The following is a 21,885-nucleotide window of genomic DNA, read 5'->3' as shown; positions in this document are numbered from 1 at the left end:
CCACCATGCATGGAGCACCATCAGTACACACCGAAATAAGTTTATCCATCGGTAGATATTTTTCTTTAGTGAACTCAATGAAAGACTTGAATAAATCCTCCCCTCTTGTTGTCTCTTTCATAAGCAAAACAGCAAGACTTTCCTCACATAGTGTGTCACTGACAGCATACCTTGCAATCACGCTGAACTGGGATAAATGGGTTACGTCTGTTGACTCATCCAAAGCGAGAGAATAGGATGGTGCTGCATTTATGTCCTTCACTGTGTTGCCTCAATTTGATTTGCCATCATGATGATATGATCATGAACAGTTCTTGCCGACAGAGGCATGTCTTTTATTTGTTTGATTAAATTGTCTTTATCCTAAAAGTCGTCAAAAAGTTCATTGGCAACATCAAGCATGAATGTTTTGGCATACTCCTCATCTGTGAATGGCTTTCCGTTTCTCACAATTGCTAAAGCACCAGCAAAGCTAGCCGAATTCCAGTCACCTTGTTGAGTCCAAACGGAGTTGCTGCTGACTAGCTTGCACTCTGCACAGTAGCTCTTGACATGCTTTCTTCTTGCTGTCCCCACTGGATATTTCGATGCAAATGTAGTATGGCGTGTGTCGAAGTGCCGCTTTATATTTGACCGTTTCATCGATGCAATTTTATCATTGCATATTAGACACACTGCAAAACCTGCTCTTTCCACAAAGGCTAATTCCTCTGTCCATTCCTGCTGAAAAGTACAATAATCCTCATCTTTTTTTCTTTTAGCCATCTTCTTCGTCAAAAGGATTTCTGCAATTAGCTAGCTGACTACTTGATTAAAAGGAGGAAGTTTACTTCCTGACCTCAGAACGACCATGTACATTATGCATTATCCAATAAAAATTTGGTGTTGTCCTGGAGGACAGCTATGATTGGCTCCAGCCATCTGCAACCCTGAACATGAGCAGTAGGAAATGAATAGATTGTAATAATGAGAATTTTTATATTTTTAACGTTATTATTTTTTTATTAAAGATTTGTCTGCAAGCCAGATGCAGCCATCAAAAAAGCCACATCTGGCTCGCTAGCCATAGGTTCCCGACCCCTGCTTCATTATGTATAATGAATCACCACTCTTTAGAAGAGGACACTGAGTCTGTTGTCTGTTAAGGGGTTGTCAGAAGCTCCCCTCGCTCAGTGAGAGAATCCAAACCCAGCACTGGGGTGCAGAAAGAAAGAGTGTGCTTTTATGGCTAACTGTACTGGGGTGCCATGGAGAAGCTGGGTTACTCAAGACAAAAGGCATAAAGAGATGAGTAAATGCTGGGGCGTGTGAACTGCAAAAACTGAGTCTGATTTCAGCTTCACTTCTACCTTTCTGTGTGATCTCAGGCAACTTATTTAACCCTCTTGGTACCTCATGTTTTTTATCATTTCTGAATGGAGATGGTTTTAATAGAAATAACCTCCTGGTATAGCTGCTTGGGAAAATGCTGAGAATCAAGTAAATATTCAATCAAAAGTAGTTGTGATTACCATTATCACCACCACCATCATCATGAATGGGAATCATCAGGACACACAGTTCTAGGGATCAGCCATGATGAAGAAGCACACTAAGGAGAAAAAGAAGCAGGAACAAGGATGTTTCTTGGATGTGGTGAGTTTTAGGTAGTGACAAGCCATTTCATTAGTATTAAATGTAAAAAGTCACAATGTATTCCCTGTTGCAGCCCTGCCAAGGAATGAGTGATGTGTGTTCACATAATTTGCATTTTGAAGAGAAAGATTCCGAAGTATTTATTATAAGCCACCTTCATGCAAAAATACAAAACTGGTTTAGCTCCAATTAGTTGCTGAGCTTCCATTCAGATCCTGCCCCTAAAGGGGTAACCATCCTGGTCTGGGCAGGAGACCTTGTCAGTTCTGTGATTCGACAACATGCTAAAATTATGAATGTCACATAATCATGCTGTCGTTCATCTTGATCTTAACTGGCCCTCCTAATTTCATGCCATCTGCAAATGTGCACATCCTTTGTGTTGCTTTTTGCTCACATTTTATACCTTCCTCTGCCATCTCATTTACTACGCATGTTTCAATTTCTGGGCTTCCATTTTTCTTCTTCCTTTTTAATGCAGTGTTTTTTATTCCTCTCCACCACTCTTTAGACCCCCACCTTCCTCCTCCCTCTACACCAATCAAATTCCTGCTTGCTTCTTGTATTCATTATCCTACTTCATTCCCAACCCCCCCCCATTCCTAGAAAACAGTTCACAGAAACTCCCCCTCCCCCCTTCAACTCGCAATGCCCACCCTCCATAAATTCCAGCAGCCTGGCAATCAGTAACTTTAGCATTACACTTCACAGCTCTCAGAGTTTACACTACTTGTTACTACTCTCCTTGCTCTCTAGGATTTCTGCTTTTAAAAAAATTTAAAGATCCACTTTAAAAATAAGTTTACTCACACATTTACACATGAAATAGATTTATTTTAACTAGTAGTTCAGGTCTTTGCTCAGCTATGCAGTGAAGAAAGGCTAGATCCTTGGGGAACACATTTTTCCTTACTATAATGAAGAAAACCACCTAAACATTCAGCAGCAACCCCGGTACTGGGTCCGCCCACTCTCTTATCTCCCCACCCTCTCACCCCCCAATCTCAAGCTGATGGGACATTGCTTTTTCCTTTGTGGAGTCATTTTCTGCTCTTCGTGGAGCTTAGACTGCCTCCCAGTGTGTGTATGTGAGCACATATGTGTGGCCACCGCTGTTTCTCCAAAGGGCTCACCTCTCTTCTGCCATTTTACCAGGACCCAGGAGGTGGCTCTCCCGCTCTCCCTCTGCCTCTGCTTTCCTGCTCCCAACTCAGCTTGGGCTTTTCACTGTCTCATAACTCCACCAGTGCAGTCTGCAACTAGCTTAACTGCGTGTGTGTGTGTGTGTGTGTGTGTGTGTGTGTGTGTGTGTGTGTGAGGGGGGGCGGGGGGGCGGAGAGAGAAACGGCACATACAGCTAGGCCAAGCCTGTGAGCCTGCCGGTCACTGGAGAGTTTTACTTTGCATTCAGAAGAAAGGAGGAGGGGAGACAGGGGTGGGGGTGGGGGGGCGAGGAGGAGGAGGAAAAGGTGGAGAGGAGAGGAGTGGGGGGGGGGGGCTCAGAGAAAGGAGGGAGAATGTCTTGTTTGTGGCTTGTCAGCAATTGCTTGAGACAAGCTTCCATGTGTGAAAGCTACTTGGCATGAATGCCTGGGCCGTACCAAGTGTCACCGCAGCAAGAGGGGGAGTCAAAAGAAAAACAGATCAGACCAGAGCAGACAATAGGCCCCTAAAGTGTTCCCCCTAAGTTGCTTTGATGTTGTCCTAGTGTCTTGATACCAGAAGGCCAAGGATTGCAGGAAAAGGGTCTTTTTTGTCTTCATTCACTTTCCCCCCTCAGTTTCTGAAATGATTCTCCAGAATTTCTCCTCATAAAAAAGGTAAGAGCCCTAACAATTCCTTCTTCTGTGGCAGGGTTGTCTGCCCATGCCTGGAAGTGGGGGTCTCATTCCTGCGCTGCTCAGGAGCCCTGGGGTCCTGCGATGGGAGCTCCTGCCTTGCCCCTGGAAGTCTTGCAAGGCGCTCTGGGCTGGGGGTGGCCCCTCTTTCTAGGGAACCCCAGTAACACGATCTGTGCCTCTGGGTTGGAGAAGGAAAAGGGGTGGATGAAGAGGAGTGGGAGGATGGTAGGAGAGTGGAGGGTGTGAGGGGAAAAAAGAAGAGAAGCCTGAGAGGGAGGAAGAGGAGGGCAGAGCCCTCGTTCAGATCAGCCCCAACGAGAGCCCAAGGCCTTGCGAGCTGGAGTTGTGCGTCCTCAGGCTGAGCAAGGGCCACCCGGGGCTGTGCTGAGTGCCGGCGGAGGATGCATGGAGCTTTGTGTGTGCGAGTGTGCCCGTGGGTCTGTGCGTGTTTGCGTGTGTATGGACTTCCCACACACTGCTCCGGCGTGCCCCATTGTAAAGGGGAGGTACCCCAAATCTCATCCCGAGCCCAGATTCACCGAGGCAGAGCGGCAGAGCGGCATAGCAGGCAAGAAAAGAGAGCAAGAGAACTCTGCCACAAGACAATCCAGAAACTTTTCCAGTCTCGGGGATTTCTCTGGGGGTGGATACAGTAAAGGAGCTGAAGGGTGCCCCGTGCCTTAGTTTCTCCATCTGTAAAATCCAGAGAGCTTACTGGAGATGCTGGCTATCTCCCTGGGATTTGGCAAAAGAGGACAGATCATTCTGTCTAAAACGAGAAGAGAAATCTTCCAGCTAGAAGTGTTGGACATCATAAAGGCAGAGGGGTTATCATTATTCTTGATCATCACCATCATGATAATAAAACCATCATTAAAGACACCCTGAGACAAATAGATCAGGGACACAGATCAAGTGTTGGAGCATTTCTAAGAAAACAAAAAGCCTTTTTCCACCTGTTGGCTTCTGTCCTTTTCTCTTGTGTCTTTTTGTTAGATCTATTGGCCGATTTGTTCAGAGAATGGGGTGGGAGGGGTCGGGTTTTCCCCTTTCCTCCTCCCTTGTACATATTTTTTTAAAAAGAAGGTCAACTGAGATGCTTGGGAGAGAAAATGTGCCTCCTGTTCTAGTAGTTTATCCAAGACCTGTGTTTCCTGGCATTGGCAGGGCATGTAGACACATCTGTAAACTCTGCCTTGGAGGTTAACATTTTTTATTGTAGCTTTTACAGTTAAAATGAGATTTATTTACAATTGCTGTTTATCAGAGAGTATGTATCTTACTGTGTGTAAGAAGGTGAAAATGTGAAGGCTGTTTACTCTCTGGCGGTTTTGTGGATAAAAACCTTTCGCTTTTTAAAGTGACATCTTGAATGATGGGAGCAGAGGTCTAAAATCAGTGCGTGATACTCAATTTTAAAATTTTTTTGAAGAAAAAAAATGTATGCTTATTTTCTTAAATTGTGGCTTTTCTTTCTCCTGTTATCTCACAGTGGCTGCTTCCAGGCTCCCAGTTGTAGCTCTCTTTGAATTCTCTCAGGGAATTTTGTTTTCTTACCTAATTCTGGATTTTCTGTGACTCTACTAATTGTCCAGAAAAACCTGTAAAAGTCTGGAGATCATGTCTCCTTCCATTCTAACTACAAATCAGACTGATTCCCTGTGATAGCTAGAGATTGAAGCAAAGAGCCAGTTCCGGTCGAAAATATTTATATTTACATCCTTCCTGTAGAGGCCTGGACAACCTGACTTTTCTGGATTTGAGGAAGGATGAAGGCAAGATATTAATTGGTCTGGATCTGGCAAGAAGCCCTTCTCCCCCTCTGACCTCCATATAATGTTTTATTTGAAAGAACTGAACTTCATATTTTAAAACTTAATTGTTTTCTACTTTGTAAGCAGAAGATCATACCATGGTTTATCTCTGGCAAGATTTCAGGGTGCAGAAATCTTCCAAAAATGTTCAAATTTCAGAACTGCAAGGGAAAAGAAAGGTGATTCATGGAATTTTTAATGAGGACCAAGCCTGACCAGGGAGGTGGCAGAGTGAATAGAGCATCAGCCTGGGATGCTGAGGACCTGGGTTCGAAATCCTTAGGTTGCTGGCTTGAGCGTAGGCTCACCAGCTTGAGCACAAGGTTGTTGGCTTGAGTATGGGGTCATAGACATGACCCCATGGTTTCTGGCTTGAGCCCGAATGTTGCTAGCTTGAAGCCCAAGGTTACTGGCTTGAGCTCAAGGTTGTTGGCTTAAGCAAGGGGTAACTCACTCTGCTGTAGCTCCCCCTCATCAAGGCATATATGAGAAAGCAATCAATGAATAACCAAGGTGCTACAACTATGACTTGATGCTTCTCATCTCTTTGCCATCGGTCTGTACGTCTCTCTCTCTCTCAAGTAAATCAGTAAATAAGTGACTAAAGCCCAGGAAAGTTCAGCAATGATCTCAAGGGGCTCAGTAAAGCTGAACACCACAGGGTTCAGAGTATTCTGAGGGTCCTTATGCTAGCTACCCTTTCCCTGGCCTCTACACTTGATCTTGCACACCTAGCACTTGGTTCACCCAAAGATTGACAACCTTTTGGAGTTCTGCTTGCTATGCTAGATTATAGCAGCACACTCAGCCCTGCTCATGGCACAACACGCATACATGGCACATATGCATCACAGCATGAATTTTCATGGATTAATTCATATATTCATTTGTTTATTCAACTCCTTTCTTAGGGGCATTTACTATGCACTAAGCATTTTACTGGGCATGAGGACGTAGGAAAGATTAGATTAAAGCCAATGTGCCCTGTTCTTAGGGAGCTTGCTATCTTGGTATAATCAATATTAACTAGACAGTTAAACAAATTATAATAACACTGATAGCCTGACCAGGTAGTGGTGCAGTGGATGGAGTGTCAGACTGGGATACAGAGGATCCAGGTTCAAAACCCCAAGGTTGCCGGCTTAAGTGTGGGCTCACCAGCTTAAGCATGGGGTCGCTGGCTTGAGCATGGGATCATAGACATGACACCATGGTTGCTGGCTGGAGCCCAAAGGTTGCTGGCTTGAAGCCCAAGGTTGCTGACTTGAGCAAGGGGTCACTTGTTCTGCTGTAGCCCCCCCCCAAGTCAAGGCACATATGAGAAAGCAGTCAATGAAGAACTAAGGTGCCACAGTGAAGAGTTGATGTTTCTCATCTCTCTCCCTTCCTGTTTGTCTGTCCCTATATGTCCCACTGTCTGATTCTCTCTCTGTCTCTATCAAAAAAATAATTATAACACTGATAATATACATTAGATGGCATGCAGATACTATAACGCAGGGCATAAAGTTGTATAAATAAATGACCTAAAGTTTGTAACTAGATACAGCTAACTGTTCTTTTCCTTTTGTGGCTAGTTCTTCTTGCCCTTGCATTTTCAAAGACACTAGAAAATTTCCTCTCCTTTTCCCTGACCCTTATCTCTCTACACAATACAACAGAAACAGAAGTAATATCTGCTAACCCTTTACACTTGTATCATTAAAGAATTTCACACTCATGAGCTGACCTCATGAGATTCATAAAGTGAATCTGGTTGATTCACTTTAGTTATAGCCCTGTGTGCTGTGAAACCCTAACGAGCATTGGAGGAGACGTATAATCCCTGAGGCTCTCCTCATTTTACTTAGTCTATAGTTCTTTCAGTTCATGCTAAAGGTTTAGCTGCAGGAAATGCCACCATTATCACTGTCATCTTGGAATTCCAAAAACAATAGAGTAATGAAATGATTTTTCCCATGTCACCCAACAAATACATATATCTATAAAGGGAAAAGTTTTTAGAAATCTCTTTAATGGGTCTCCTTTTGGTAGAGTTATTAAAATCTTACTGGTTTCCTGAAGTAAAAAGGTAGGAACACCTTCCCTTCCCAAACTCCTCGCCCCCAGTTTGTGGTCTGGAGAGAATGTAAGGTTGCTGCCAGTCACTTCCTTGGAGGCAGATATGTGTTAATGTTTGTATCACAGGTTTCAACATTTTCCCTAGCACTTAGAGGTGTTGTCTTCATTGTTATCAACCTATTTTTTTAGGTTAATTTAGCAGTTTAAAAGGAAGAGAGCCATGTCCACCCACACATAAATCATAGGTTTGGTGCCTGTACCTTGGGAACCCATACAGGTTGTGTAATTAAATCTTTTGATGAACAAAATAAGAGTCACTTCTGTGCACCTAACATTATTAGGCAGTGAAGAAGTAGTTGGCCCACATTGTACATAACTTGCCACCATCTGCATTTGGAACCTGTGGCCATTGCCTTCTCCTATGAGCACTATGACTTCATTTGCAAGTCTTTGATCACTTCTGGACCCCTACCCTCCCTGCGGGGGAGGCTTCTGAATCTCCTCGGAAGTGTAATCCAAAGAGAGGAGTAATCTGAGTGGAGAGTTGCAAAGTGAATAATAAAACAAGAATCTAGTTGAGGGGAAGATTTAACAGAACCGGGGGAGCCAGACAGCAATGATCCAGGTCACCCTTAACTCTGGGGAATAAAAATGAAGACTGATGACATTTTTAAAAGGTGCAATATGTGGATACTGTGTATAAATAAAAGTGTTAAAGCCACTAGTACTACTGAAGGTAAAATCAACACAATGTGTAGGACATCCCCAAAATTCCTAGGTTACAAATACCACTTTTGCATGTAGCTTTATTGAAGGAATTTTTGTTTGTTTGTTTTTCCTTCCCAGAGATATAAAAATAAGGTGTAAAATGGAACTTTTCTCTATTTCTTTTAAGCCTGGACATGTTAATACACTCTAAAATAATATCTGCTTAGCCCTGACCAGGTGGTGGTGCAGTGGTTAGAGCATCGGACTGGGATGCAGAGGACCCAGGTTCAAAACCCTAAGGTCACTGGCTTGAGTGCAGACTCATGCAGCTTGAGTAGGGGCTCACTAGCTTAAGTGTAGGATCATAGACATGACCCCATGGTCTCTGGCTTGAGCCCAAAAGGTTGCTAGCTTGAAGCCCAAAGTTGCTGGCTTAAGCCAAAGATCACTGGCTTGAGCAAGGGTTCCCTCACTCCGCTGTACCCCCTCTCGTGAAGGCACAAACGAGAAAGCAATCAATGAATAACTAAGGTGCCGCAATGAAGAATTGATGCTTCTCATCTCTCCTGTCTGTCTCGCCTCCCTTCCTGTCTGTCCTTATCTGTCCCTCTCTTTGTCTCTCTGTCACAAAATAATAATAATAATAATAACAATAATAATATCTGCTTAGCCCTCTTTTATAATAGTCCTGTCAAATAAGTAATATTACTATTCTTATGTTATATTTGAGTAAGGTTATGTGACTCACTCAAGGACACATAAGAAAATAAGGGATTAATAATGAAACAATCATCATCATATTCAGGTTAAAGATATTGTGTTGACATGGCATTTAAATAATTGCCTTAGTTTATCTCCATTATTTAAAAACTAAGATTTAGAGTATTGATCAAAAAAAAGAGGGATTTTCCCAATTTTAATTTAATAATTACATGTTTTTTACAAAGTATATTGGAGAGTTTCTGGTTTGGGGTTGCTAGTTTGTAACCCAGGACTTTCCATTCTACTTCTCTGAATTCAGGATGGAGGGATTGAACCAAATCATCTCTAAGTTTTCTTCTGGCTCTGTTATTCAGTATTTTTCTGATTCTATGAATAGAATCTTTTATGCCTCTGGTCTTTTGGTCACCTTATACAGGGCCCAATTAAAGAACTGCAGTTTCCAAAGTGGAAATGTAAGTTTTGTGGATATATGGGACTCATTCCTATACATCCAAACTATGCTGACATTTTGAAATGAGAAGTACAATAGAAAAAAGTGAGATTTTAATTTATGGATTTTAATTTTTATTTATTTTTTAATTTTTTTATTGATTTGACAGAAGGAGAGAGAGAGACATCGATTTGTTGTTCCACTTATTTATGCATTCATTGGCTGATTCTTATATGTGCCCTGACCAGGTATCAAATCTGCAACCTTAGCATATCGGGATAACAGTCTAACCAATTAAGATACCTGTCCAGGGCTAATTTATAGATGGTTAAAAAATTTGGCAGTTAGCAGGCAGGCACATGTGCAAGGAGATTTAAGAACCATTTTCAAAAGAATAGGCTGATATGGATGCATGCCTTCCTGTATAATAATATGAGTTTAAAATGGATGGGCACTGAATACGTCTCTTAGCCCCACCATTCTTACTGATTTTTCACGGACATCTTACTATCCTTTTGGATTTTTTTTCCTATTATGCTTACTATTATATTGTTTTGAGGATGCAAGGGAACATTTTAAGCAACTGTACTGCTGATGCTCCATGCTGTGTGTTTTATACTATGCTTTTGGGGATGGCAGGACTCTTGACAATCTTTACAATATGCAGCTCCTGAAGAATATTGTTGAAGACTTGCTGATACGATGATATATCTATTACATGTACCTTCAGGATGTGAGTAATAAACTGCTTCTGAAATGTGGCCAAGAGTGGGACAGAGAGGGTAGAGAGTGAATGATGTTTTCATTAATCATGTTTCCTATGAGTAATTCTAAACACTATTCATTTGAAATTGGTTAGAGCTTTAAATGAATATATTTTAAAATTTCATGTGGTGGCTATTAGTGCAATTTTTAGATCCTCAGAATAAGTTCTTCTACCATGTTTTAGAAATATCTTGCTATGGCAAGGGAAACCAGTTCAAGGCTGCTTTAACAATTAGTAAATCAGTGACCCTTTGAGTTGGTTACCTCTATCTGAAATGAAAATAAAAGTATGTAAGTTATAATTACTTTCTAATTGGGAAAGGGAACTTAAGTCTTTTGATATCTTTAATTTTTAAACATTTTTCTGTTTGGTTAAACCTGATTGCAAACTTGAAAATAAATGTTAGGAAACTTTGCAGTACACATGCCTATATGCATTTCTTTTTCTGTAAGTATAGTAATAGAAGTTTCTTTTCCTGTTATTTATATTATTAAAGATAATGTAGGTCAAATATATATAAAATATAAAAATATAAAATAATTTTGACTAATTTTATTCCTTTATTCTTGGTTGCTTAAAATTCTTTTTTTTAATATTTTTAAGATTTTATATATTGATTTTAGAGAAGGAGGAAGGAGTAGAAAGCATCAACTCATAGTAGTTGCTTCTCATATATACCTTGACTGGACAAGCCCAGGGTTTTGAACCTCAGCATTCCAAGTCGATGCTTTATCCACTGTACCACCACAGGTCAGGCTTAAAATTCTTAACGTTGGATATCTTGCTTAACTTCATAACAATCCTGGAAAGTAGATACATAATATAAATGTATTATTAACTGTAAAGATTGGAAATAGATTTGTGAAATGGTATACCAACAAATTTTTTAGAATGTAAGAACATACTCTGTAGAAATATGTGACATGTTTGGTTATCAATGAATGCTAAGTTATGAAGGGAAAGAAAAGCAGGTTATATACATTATTACCAATTTAATTCTTAATGGTTTAAGTAATTATCAAAAGTATTTTTATGCTATTCACTTAAAGATTCAAAATGCCTCTAATATAAAGTGTTGGAGAGTTTTAGTAATTTCCGTAAAGACCATAATCACTCTTTTTCTTGAAAAATAAATACACAAACTGAAAATTAACAGTAATGACAGTAGAAAAAGACCAAACCATCATTTGCTCAGGAGAGAAACTGGTGAACCTTGAGGGTTTTTTTTTTTTTTTTGGTCTAATACTAGATATATTGGATTTTCTATCCTTGGGGCTTGTGTAGTTAGTATATGTTTGAGGGGAAAAAATTGCTAAGGGTCTGTGGACAAGAGGCTTTTTAAATGTGAGTCAAAGGCATACTTGCTCTAAGGATGCCTGAATTGGTGAATTATTGTGTAAAAATCTGTGACATACTAGGGTGTTTAAGGCAACAATCATCTAAAGAATGCAGGATTTTAGCTCCTATACCAGTGCTGAGGCAGCTATCTCTGCCTGAAACTTCCTTCTGCCTCATCTTTTCCAAGACAACTCCCAGAGCTGCTTCAAGACTTATCCTGAGCATTTCTTCTGAGATGCTTCTCAGACCCAATCCACCCTATCGCTGCTCCACTGCTCCTGGACTGGGCCTGCACGTATACAGCCCTATTATACTGTCCTGAACCCATCTGCTTCCTGCTCTGGGCTGTGGCTTCCTCAGGGTTTAGGACTGTCTTTAGTTTTTGTACCCTCAATGCTAACACAGGGCAAAACAGATTAGATTAATAAATGTTAAATGAATAAATAGTTCACACAGAAATATGTTATTAATAAATTTAACTGAATATAAAAAGAATAATAGCTAAAAATTTGAAATTTTACAACCTTATATACCATATCAGAAAAAAAAGGAATTTTTTTATATTGTGGTATTCACTCATCTCCCCCCTTGCAAAGTATAAATTGCACATTCATAACAAAGTACTGTGTATATCCCTGAATCCTTACTTTTCTTATGCCTAGCTTTTCTACTCTAAAGTTTGTCATGTTTTCCATTCTTGGGCCTTGTGGTTCTCTACTTAAGAGTTTATTTTTTATGTCAAAGAACCATAGATGATAAATGAGTTGGTGAAGTTTGTCTTAACATTTAGATAGTAGCTAAAAAGAAGTAGAAGTTTCTTCTATCTTAGAAACTGGAAAATAAAGAGATCTTTGAGGAAGTCTGGACAATAAGAGCATAGTCAGATAAATGACTGACTTCCAGGAATCTGCAATTGTGACTCATCTGAAACAGAGATGGGGCCATACAATTTAACTTTCATCTTCTAAAAAGGTTTTACATTCTGAACCTTCTAGAAAAAAATGCCTTCTGGTTGCAAAGAATTGGCTCACTAAAATTTCCTCCAGGAAAGGGGCATTGGTTATGAGGATGCTCTCAGAGGGAACCTGAAATCAGAACTGGAAATATTTCAGATTTTTTAAAATTTATTCATTTTAGAGAGAGGGAGAGAGAAAACGAAAAAGAGAAAAGTGGGGGGAGGAGTAGGAACCATCAACTCCCATATGTACCTTGACCAGGCAAGCCTAGGGTTTTGAACCGATGCCTTTAGCATTCCAGCTCTACGCTTTATCTACTGCACCACTGCAGGTCAGGCTGGAAATGTTTCAGATGCTGACACAGCTCTAGAGACAACCACCTCTCTCATCAACCTTGTTCTCTCACTATGTGTTTGCTTTACCTGGCCTCCATTTGCTTTCTGCTGTTTTTGGGTCTTCAAGATTTATTCTGAGTAACATCTCTCAATCTCATAGCTTTTGCTTAACCCAAGTGTTCCTTTTTTGTCTTGCCAAGACCCCCATATCTAGAACTGTACACTCTCCACCTTACTCCCTTCATGGCTTTTTTTCTTATATTTTTTCATTTGTATTTCCCCCTGATAATTGCTTTATTCTCTCAGAATTTCCTAATTCAGATTCCCAAGAAAAAATCAAATTAATTCACCTCATCTTTTCATTGCCTTGTCTTATAGGTTCCTAACCAGCTTATGGTTGGTATTGCTCAAGGGTCAGAAACACACCTCTTGTCAAATTTGCTATGGTGCCTGGCCAGGCAGCGGCACAGTGGGTAGAGCATTGGACTGGGACCCCAGAGGACCCAGGTTTGAAACCCTGAGGTTACCGGCTTGAGCGTGGACTCATCTGGTTTAAGCAAGGCTCACCAACTTGAGCCCAAGGTCGCTGGCTTGAGCAAGGAGTTACTCGGTCTGCAATAGCTCCCCAGTCAAGGCACATATGATGAGAAAGCAATCAATGAACAACTAAGGTGCCACAATGAAGAATCGATGCTTCTCATCTCTCTCCCTTCCTTTCTGTCTGTTCCTCTCTCTGTCTATCTGTCTCTGTCACCAAAAAAAAATTGCTATGGCAAAGGGAGGTGGGTCAGGGTAGGGTGATTGTCACTTGGTATAAAACTGGATTTCCTTTCAGTAGGAACTATAGAAGAGCTATCTTCCCTTCTATGTAGCTGGCAACAAATGTATTTGACATATCTAATATAAGTCTATTGGGGAAGTCTAAAAAATTAAGAATAACTAGATTATTAAGAATTAAAATGTTTCATGGATGCCAGGCCTGTGGTGGCACAGTGATTAGAATGTCAACATGGAACGCTGAGGTCACCAGTTCAAAGGCATATATGTAGTTGCCGGGTCAAGGCGCATACAACAAATAAGCAATGAACAACTAAAGTGAAGAAACTATGGGTTGATACTTCTAGCTCCCCACCTCCGCTCTCTGTAAAATCAATAAATAAAATCTTTTTCTTTCTTTCTTTTTTTTTTTTTTTTTTTTTTTACAGAGACAGAGAGAGAGTCAGAGAGAGGGATAGATAGGGACAGACGGGACGGACAGGAACAGAGAGAGATGAGAAGCATCAATCATCAGTTTTTTATTGCGACACCTTAGTTGTTCATTGATTGCTTTCTCATATGTGCCTTGACCGCAGGGGCTACAGCAGACCGAGTAACCCCTTGCTCAAGCCAGCGACCTTAGGTCCAAGCTGGTGAGCTTTTTGCTCAAACCAGATGATCCCATGCTCAAGCTGGCGACCTTGGGGTCTCTAACCTGGGTCCTCCACATCCCAGTCCAACATTCTATCCACTGCGCCACCGCCTGGTCAGGCAACAAATAAAATCTTTAAAAACAAAATGTTTCATGAATGATGATTAGTATAGCTGAGAGACCATGGGAACAAATATCAAATTTATAACCAGGAAAGAAATTGGAAGAGGGAAGTGTATTAGCGTTAGTTTTAGAAGAGTTACATCATTTCATGCATTTATTTAAAAAGCAAGAGTAGGTAAATAGTGAAAGTGAGAATATATTGACATGGATCACAGAGCTAGTTTAAAAAGCAAGCATAATCTGGAATCCTTAGTATTTCTATTAATTAAGTTAACCTAATTAATAGAAATACTAAGCTTCTTAGGGAGTTTCTGCCTATATTTTCTTCCTCTACTTTCGTATTTTCTCAATCCTTCTTACCTTTAATTTCTGGAATAATCTGTCACCAACTAGTGATGTGACCTTGGACTGATTATTTATTCTCTCTGAAATTCAATTTATTCATCTATATAATAGGAATAATGATTATTATTTCAATAGCTTTTTATAAGACTTCAATTTTATGGCATGCTATATTTAAAGTGACTGGCACTCTTTACCCAGTACAGGTGCTCAGTCAATTGTAGCAATTATTCTAGCACATAGGAATGAAGGAAACTTTAAACAATGTGCTGGGAAAATTTTGTTTGTTATATTGTTTACTCCTTATAACAACCTTTAAAGACAAAACTATTATTTCTATTTTATGAATAGAATGCAATAATAATATTTAATTTGTATTTTCTGTGTGCAAACCACTGAGCTAAACCCTATATGTGTTGCATTATTTATTTTTTATTTTATTTTTAATTTATTGATATTTAGAGAGAGGAGAAAGAAAGAGGAGGAAAAAGCGAGAAGCAGTAGTGGTTGCTTTCTGCATGTGCCTTGACCAGGCAAGCCCAGGATTTCTAACTGGTGACCTCAGTGTTCCAGGTCAACGCTTTATCCGCTGCGCCACCACAGGTCAGACTGTGTTGTATTATTTAACCCAAGATAGGTGCTATTAATGTTCTCATCACATAATTGAGGAAACTGAGGACTAGAGAGTTTAACTTGCCTGAAGTCATACAACTAGTAAGTGACCATTGGAGTTTGTGTATAAATTTACCTAAATTTTGGTCAGTCTGACTCCAGAGTTTTCCAAAGTTATATTTGATGAAAATTCATGTGATTGAGTCAAGACTCAGGTCTTGTTTAGTGCAGTACTTCTGCAATTCACTACCAGAAATAGGTGCTGATTCAATAAAGGTTGTGGTGCTTCTGAATCTGGGTGCCATGATTAGACAGACAAGGGCAAATTTGGGAAAGAGTACAAAGGAAAAATTGTTTTACATAACTAAAATATGTCAAAATAAGGTCTCTCAGACCCAATCAAACACTTTGACAAATGTGTTGAATGTCTATTGTGTGTCAGGCAATGAAAAATGAGCTTGGCATTGTATGAATGCAAGATGACTAAGGCACCTGTAAGGTGCTTTCATTCTGGTAGAGAGAGATATTCATACAACTAATTATCAAGTATATAGCAATGGATCAAGGAATGGTGGTAGGGCCTGACCTGTGATGGCACAGTGGATAAAGCATCAACCTGGAACACTGAGGTTGCCAGTTTGAAACCCCAGGCTTGCCAGGTCCAGGCTCATATGGGGGTTAAATGTTTCCTGCTCCTTTCCCCTTCTCTCCTTTTATTTATTCTCTAAAATGAATAAATAAAATCTCTGTAAAAAGGAAGGAAGGAAGGAAGGAAGGAAGGAAGGAAGGAAGGAAGGAAGGAAGGAAGGAAGGAAGGAAGGAAGGAAGAAAGAAAGGAAGGAAGGAAGGAAAAGAAAAAGAAAGAAAGAAACGGTAGTAGTTAAGAAAGAACAATTTAGTGTTGAAAGTAATGGTGGAGGAAGGGATAGGGGAAAGCTTCACCTAGAAGATGACATTTGCAATGGTCTTTGAGGGGATGAATCTAGAAGGACTAGAAGTCCTCCATAGTTTCCCTTTTCTTCACATAAATGGTTTTATAACAGGTATTATAAAGTAGCTAATTACTAAGGTAATATGTTAATAGTGTTTTCAAAGCTTAGGTTCTTTGACTGAAAATGAAATATCTACTCTTATTAATCATAAGAATATATTGGCATTAATTTATATTTCTATTCAAAAAATAAGAAAATAGAATTCTCTGTTCTGGGCATCATAGGTCTGGGATTTATAGTTGTCTGGCAATTCAACAAGAGCCTTCAAATCCCTCTGGTGGCCCAATGGTATACCATTACCAGTTTTTGTCTGTATTGTGTGGCAGTAGTACTAAGATGCTGGAAGGTAGTTCATTTATCCATCTACACTTTGGTTGAGATTGTACTCTGAAATTGTGAACTACCAGTTTCCTTACATGCAGTACCGGATTTCTTGATTTTTATTTTTGAGACAGTCTTAATTTAAAACATTCTGTCTTGTCTACATAAGCATATTCATGATTGGTAGTTCATTTATTTTAATTGTTATTTCAGGTTTCTAATTAGAGTTTCTACAGTTTAATCCTGTTTAAAGACATCTTCTGCATATAGACTTTATCCACCTGCACTAAGAATGTACATATCTTTATGCTGTAAGGTAAAAACCCAGCTGAGATCTTTTGTTTGGTTTGATTTGGTTCTTTGCTCAAATCCTCTTTTCTTAGTCTCTGTCAATGGACATTATGCTCACTCTTTCTTCAAGGCTCAAAAGTTACTTTCCTCACAAGTCTTTCTCAATTCCTAGATCCAGCCCCATAATTTAGCATGGACTATTTATATAATTATAAAACATTTTAATAATATACATTGATGTTATAACTTCACTTAAAAAATCAGAACTTGGCATTGGGTTCTTCCATTTCAAAGAAAACAAATGTTTTCTTGTACTTTTTTTGGAATGATCATAATAGCTATATGTGTTCACTATCAGAAATACCTTAATGGGTGATAAACAACACAAGGGCAGGGCTTCAGGTTCTCTGCACCTGTCTCTCAAATCACCCAGCAGGGTTTCTGCCTTACAAGTGACTGGTTCTCAGAGATGTTAATTGAACTAAATTGAATTCTTAGCTTTGTTGTATTGGCTTTGGGTATGGTAACATTGCTGTCTGAGCCACAATTCCCTTTTGGAAAAGAGACATTACTTAAAATAAAATCTTAACTGATTTTAGGATGAAATCACATAACATAAACAGTAGTTGTAATTATTATCAATAAACATCATTAATATAGCATGAACTGATAGAATTACTTCCTCTGCATGCTTTTGCTGGCAGAGTGGGCAGTCTTTATATCCCTGATATCTGTGATTCTTTGAAATTTTATGTAGACAAGTGCAAGCTAATGTACACTGGAAGGAACAATTGAAACAGCTCATACTCACTGATGGTCTCTGAATTACTCTACTTATACGTGCTCAGGAAAAAGATCTCGAATTCATTGTAGATTGCTCAATGGAGACAGACATCTGCTCGCTGTGCAGCGGCAGTCAAAAGAATGAATGAGGTATAATAGGCTGTATTAACTTTGAGAATGAGATAAAAAATAATGCATAAAATAATATGGTGCCCACCATTTGGCATTGACTGTTTCTATAATTACAATGAAACATTTTAATGATACACATTGATGTTATGACTTCACCTTAAAATCAGAATTCGGTGTTGGGCCCTTTCATCTCAAAGAAAACAAAGCAGAAATACAAAAAAATCCAGAGAAAAACAACAGAACTCTAAGACATACAAGGGATTTGCCTGTAATGAGAAACTGAAAAGACAAGGACATTTTAATTTGGGTAAAGAGGGGGAAATTACATTGTATGAATTTACTTAAAACTAATAAAAATTTCAGAAAATTGCTAGAGCTAGCTTCTGATTATCCTTGGTAATGGAGGTCAGAGATAGGCAGGATAATTGAAATCCCTGATAATCTCCAACCCTCATTTTAGCTATTATTTGCAGAATCCTGTTCTCTGAAAAGTTTTAACAGATGAACAAATGCAAGACACCATGGCCCAGGGTTTGTGTACTAAATGGCCCATGAGAAAGACAGCCTGGGGTATTGGGAAGCACACTGAATTTGGAATAAGCTGACCAGAGTTTTAGAACCTGTTCTCTATCATGTTCTCTATCTTATGTGTCCAGTCTTGAGTGATAAGTTTATCTTCTGTGAGACCTAGTTCCCTCATCTGCAAAATGGAGATGATAGTACTAGTTATTTTATGGGTTTGTTGGGAGAACTAAATGAGCTCATTGGAATTAGCTGGTGAGCTGTGATGTATAATGTTGAGAACTGGTTCTTAAGAGCCTGCTTCAAATTTGCCTTGCTCATCTCAAGAGTAGGCATGGCTCCCAGCACCTGGGTGCTTACACCAGGCCTTCCCTTCTTTTGCATCTTGTACTACTTATATTTACAGCAGGAGATTTTTAGAATATGTATGCAACATTTTCTTTATCTCCAGAATCATCCTCACTGTGCCTATTCCCTTGCTTCCAGGAAGGTTTAAGATAATTTTACATGTTTTTACTAATGCACGATTATTTAAAGATCATATCTCATGATTTTTACAATAGCCCTTTGAGATACATACTGCAATTATACTCATCTTCCAGATTCAGACATTGAAATACAGACAGTTTTCTTTAACGACACATAGTAACAACAGAATAAAGAGTTAAGCCTATGTTAACTTGATTTACAAAGTCTAGAAAACTGACTTATGTGACTGTACTGATCCCTCCCCTGGGGAGTGACTGGCCTTTCCTTATATTTCCCCAGGAACTCCTATTCTGTCTGGCATACGATTCACCGTGGTGCATGTCCTAAGCCCTCTCTTTCCCTGGAAGAAGTCGTTTGTCTGCCTTAGCACCCTGTATTGTAGCTCTTAACAAATTATTATGTTAACAATAGTAGAATTCCTCATACCCTATTCAATTAATGTTGGTGATTTAGCTGAATAATTTAATTAGAGCAAGAATCATACAATATGATGGAATCATTTCTTAAACCTTTATTTCAACTTACAACATCCCTTGAGTTTTTTTTTTAATTTAAAAAATTTATTGATTTATTTTAGAGAGAGATAGAGAAAGATTGACTTGTTGATCCACCCACCCATCCACACATTTATTGGTTGACTTTCTTTTTTTAAGTGAGAGGAAGGGAGATTGATTCTGTATGCTCCCTGACTGGGATCCACCCAGCAACCTCGACTGAGTGTCTGGGGGTGATGGTCGAATCAACTGAGCTATTTTTAGCACCTGAGGCTGATATGCTGCGACCAACTGAGCTATCCTCAGCTTTCCAGCCAATGCTCAAACCAATCGAGTCACTGGCTATGGGAAGGGAAGAGGGTGAGAAGGGGTAGGCAGAGGTGGGGAGAGAAGCAGATGGTTGCTTCTCCTGTGTTCCCTGACTGGGAATCCAACCTAGAATATCCATACGCTGGTATATTGTATCCACTGAGCAAATTGGCCAGGGCATTGGTTGATTCTTGTATGTGTCCTGACCAGAGATTGAATCTGCAACCTTGGTGCATTGGGACAACACCAAGCAACTGAGCTACCCGGCCAGGACTCAAGTTTTTGATATAGGGCCAAAGCCTCATTATTTGAGTATGGGGCTTCCAATAAAGCTTTGTGTCTTATTTATTGTATAAGCTGTATCTCTAAAGTTTTCATAGTGTTTTAGTTTTGGTTTCTTTAAAGTGGAGCAGGATCTTAAAGACATTTTGTGAAGCAATAAAATTTTTCCAGATTTAATGATGTTTTACAGTTGGCTCTCCCAATGCCTAAGTTAACAGCACTTTTTTTTACTAACTCACCTTTAATGTGTCTTTTCCAAACATTCAGCCTAGATCTTGTAGATACAGCTGATCCCTTTTGCACTCATATTTCATTACTGTAAGTAAGTTTAATTAAATTGTGTAATTATAGAACTAGCACAAATAGGTTTGGGAACAAACATACTGGCTTCTGATGAGCAGACAGCTCTACTGGTGAGAGTAGTGGAGGCTAGGCATCCTAGATTAGCCTACTACTAGCTGTGATCAGTCAGCATGTCATGGACATCATTTCTTCACATTTACTGAGGGAATGGAGACCACAAATTAATCAGTAAGTGTTGGTCACTTAAGAGATCTCCTGCTCAGTGTGGCTTCTGCTGTTTCATGTCTGGCTTAGAAGATAAATGCCTTAAGGTCTAGCTTTTATCTTTCTTGCTAGTCCCAGAACCTAGTACAGTGAAAGGTATATAATGGGCCCTCAATAAACATTGACTGACTAGCTAACTGACCATACCAACAAAAACAAAATTCAGGTTTGCCACTGCACATCTTCTGGTGGGGTTTCTTAGCAACAAATAAGCCACTGTCCAGAAGAGTTGGATTAGGGAGAGAGTCAAAGAGCTAGCAAATGAATTTCTAATATTGCTGTAAAATAAGATATAAATACTTAATGCAAGGCAGCCTTAAAGAAGTGTATTTGGTGCAATAGGTAATTAACCTGCGTAACTCACTAACATAAAATAACAATGAGACAACACTCTTGATACAATTTTATAAAGAATTAGAGATGTTCTTATATGAGAAAAAAACCCACACTTACAAATGCAATATCTGACTTCAAAAAGCCTCTGTCATGATTATGTTTAGGGTCAGTCAGGTCAAGAAAAAATTTTCCTAACTGATAATATCCTTGCAGCATTGAGTTTATCATATGCTTCTTGCAACGAAGTAAAACAGCTTGAATTGGCACCAGAAGAGGGAAGAAGTCAGATCTGAAGGTTATTAAACTTGACAAAGACATTCTGTGGTGGGTGATTGGTTTGGGAGACGGAGGTAAAGTGTTGGTGAAGGCAGGGATATCTTCTTTCCTAAGATAAAGCAAGCAAAAACATTTAGCCTTGTACTCAATAAATGTTTTGACTAAATATACTGAACAAGCAGAGATGGAAAATTGCAGAAAGTTTACATGACCACAGGAAATGGAATGAGAGAGCAAGAGAGAGAGAGAGAGAGGGAGCGCACAAGGTGTGTGTGTGTGTGTGTGTGTGTGTGTGTGTGTGAATAGGAATAATCCTCCATAGGTTCTGGTGTGAACCTTCTCATTAATTTTTCATATTGAGAATCTGTAGGCCAGTTACAATTAATAATTCTTGAGGACCTCCCTATTCCTTAAGAAGTTATGAAGCCATTGTCTGAAAGAGAAAGAATGAAATTAACATTGTGTTGAGAACCTGTGTGTACTTATGCTGTGTTTAATACATGTTAGTGTATTCATTTGAATATAAATTGCTGTTAATTTTTGTAAGATCCACATTAGTTTATATGCCACTGTGAAAGGAAAAGAACACTCCCAATTAAACTATGGCACAACATTAATGTTAAAATTCACCTTTATTTCAGAACTATTAAAATGTGAAAAATATGGATCTTGAAATCAATGAGACATGGGATGTCACTTAATCCTTCCAACAATCCTTAAACTAACTATTAATATTTCCAGATGAATAAAATGAGGCTCAGAGAAATCAAGTCATTTGTCTAAATTCAAATAGCAGGCAATTGTCAGAGCTGGAGTTTGATCCAAATTGGTCTGTCTCCAAATCCACTGCCCTTTCCTAAATATCATGCTGTTGATTGAAAGCAGTGCTTGACCAGGACTCAGATATTATTTAAAAATAAGTAATAAAAATGTTGTATTCTACTAAGAGTATTTACCTTTGGACTTCTCTCAGAGACATTGTCTTGGGTGGGATGTGGG

The 21,885-nt window shown here is 39.3% G+C and overlaps 1 protein-coding gene across 1 annotated transcript in view; it reads left to right on the top strand.

The window, feature by feature from the left end:
• Positions 1 to 3,184: 3,184 nt before the first annotated feature.
• Positions 3,185 to 21,885, top strand: part of LOC136390943 (uncharacterized) — an 81,750-nt gene continuing 63,049 nt past the window's right edge. The window contains exon 1 of the mRNA XM_066362106.1: positions 3,185 to 3,455. The gene's annotated coding sequence lies outside the window, so the exon portion shown is untranslated. The remainder of the gene's footprint in view (positions 3,456 to 21,885) is intronic.

Source organism: Saccopteryx leptura, chromosome 2, assembly GCF_036850995.1.
Source record: "Saccopteryx leptura isolate mSacLep1 chromosome 2, mSacLep1_pri_phased_curated, whole genome shotgun sequence".
In the NCBI taxonomy this organism is placed as follows: Eukaryota; Metazoa; Chordata; class Mammalia; order Chiroptera; family Emballonuridae; genus Saccopteryx; species Saccopteryx leptura.
This window is presented reverse-complemented; position numbering and strand designations above follow the sequence as displayed.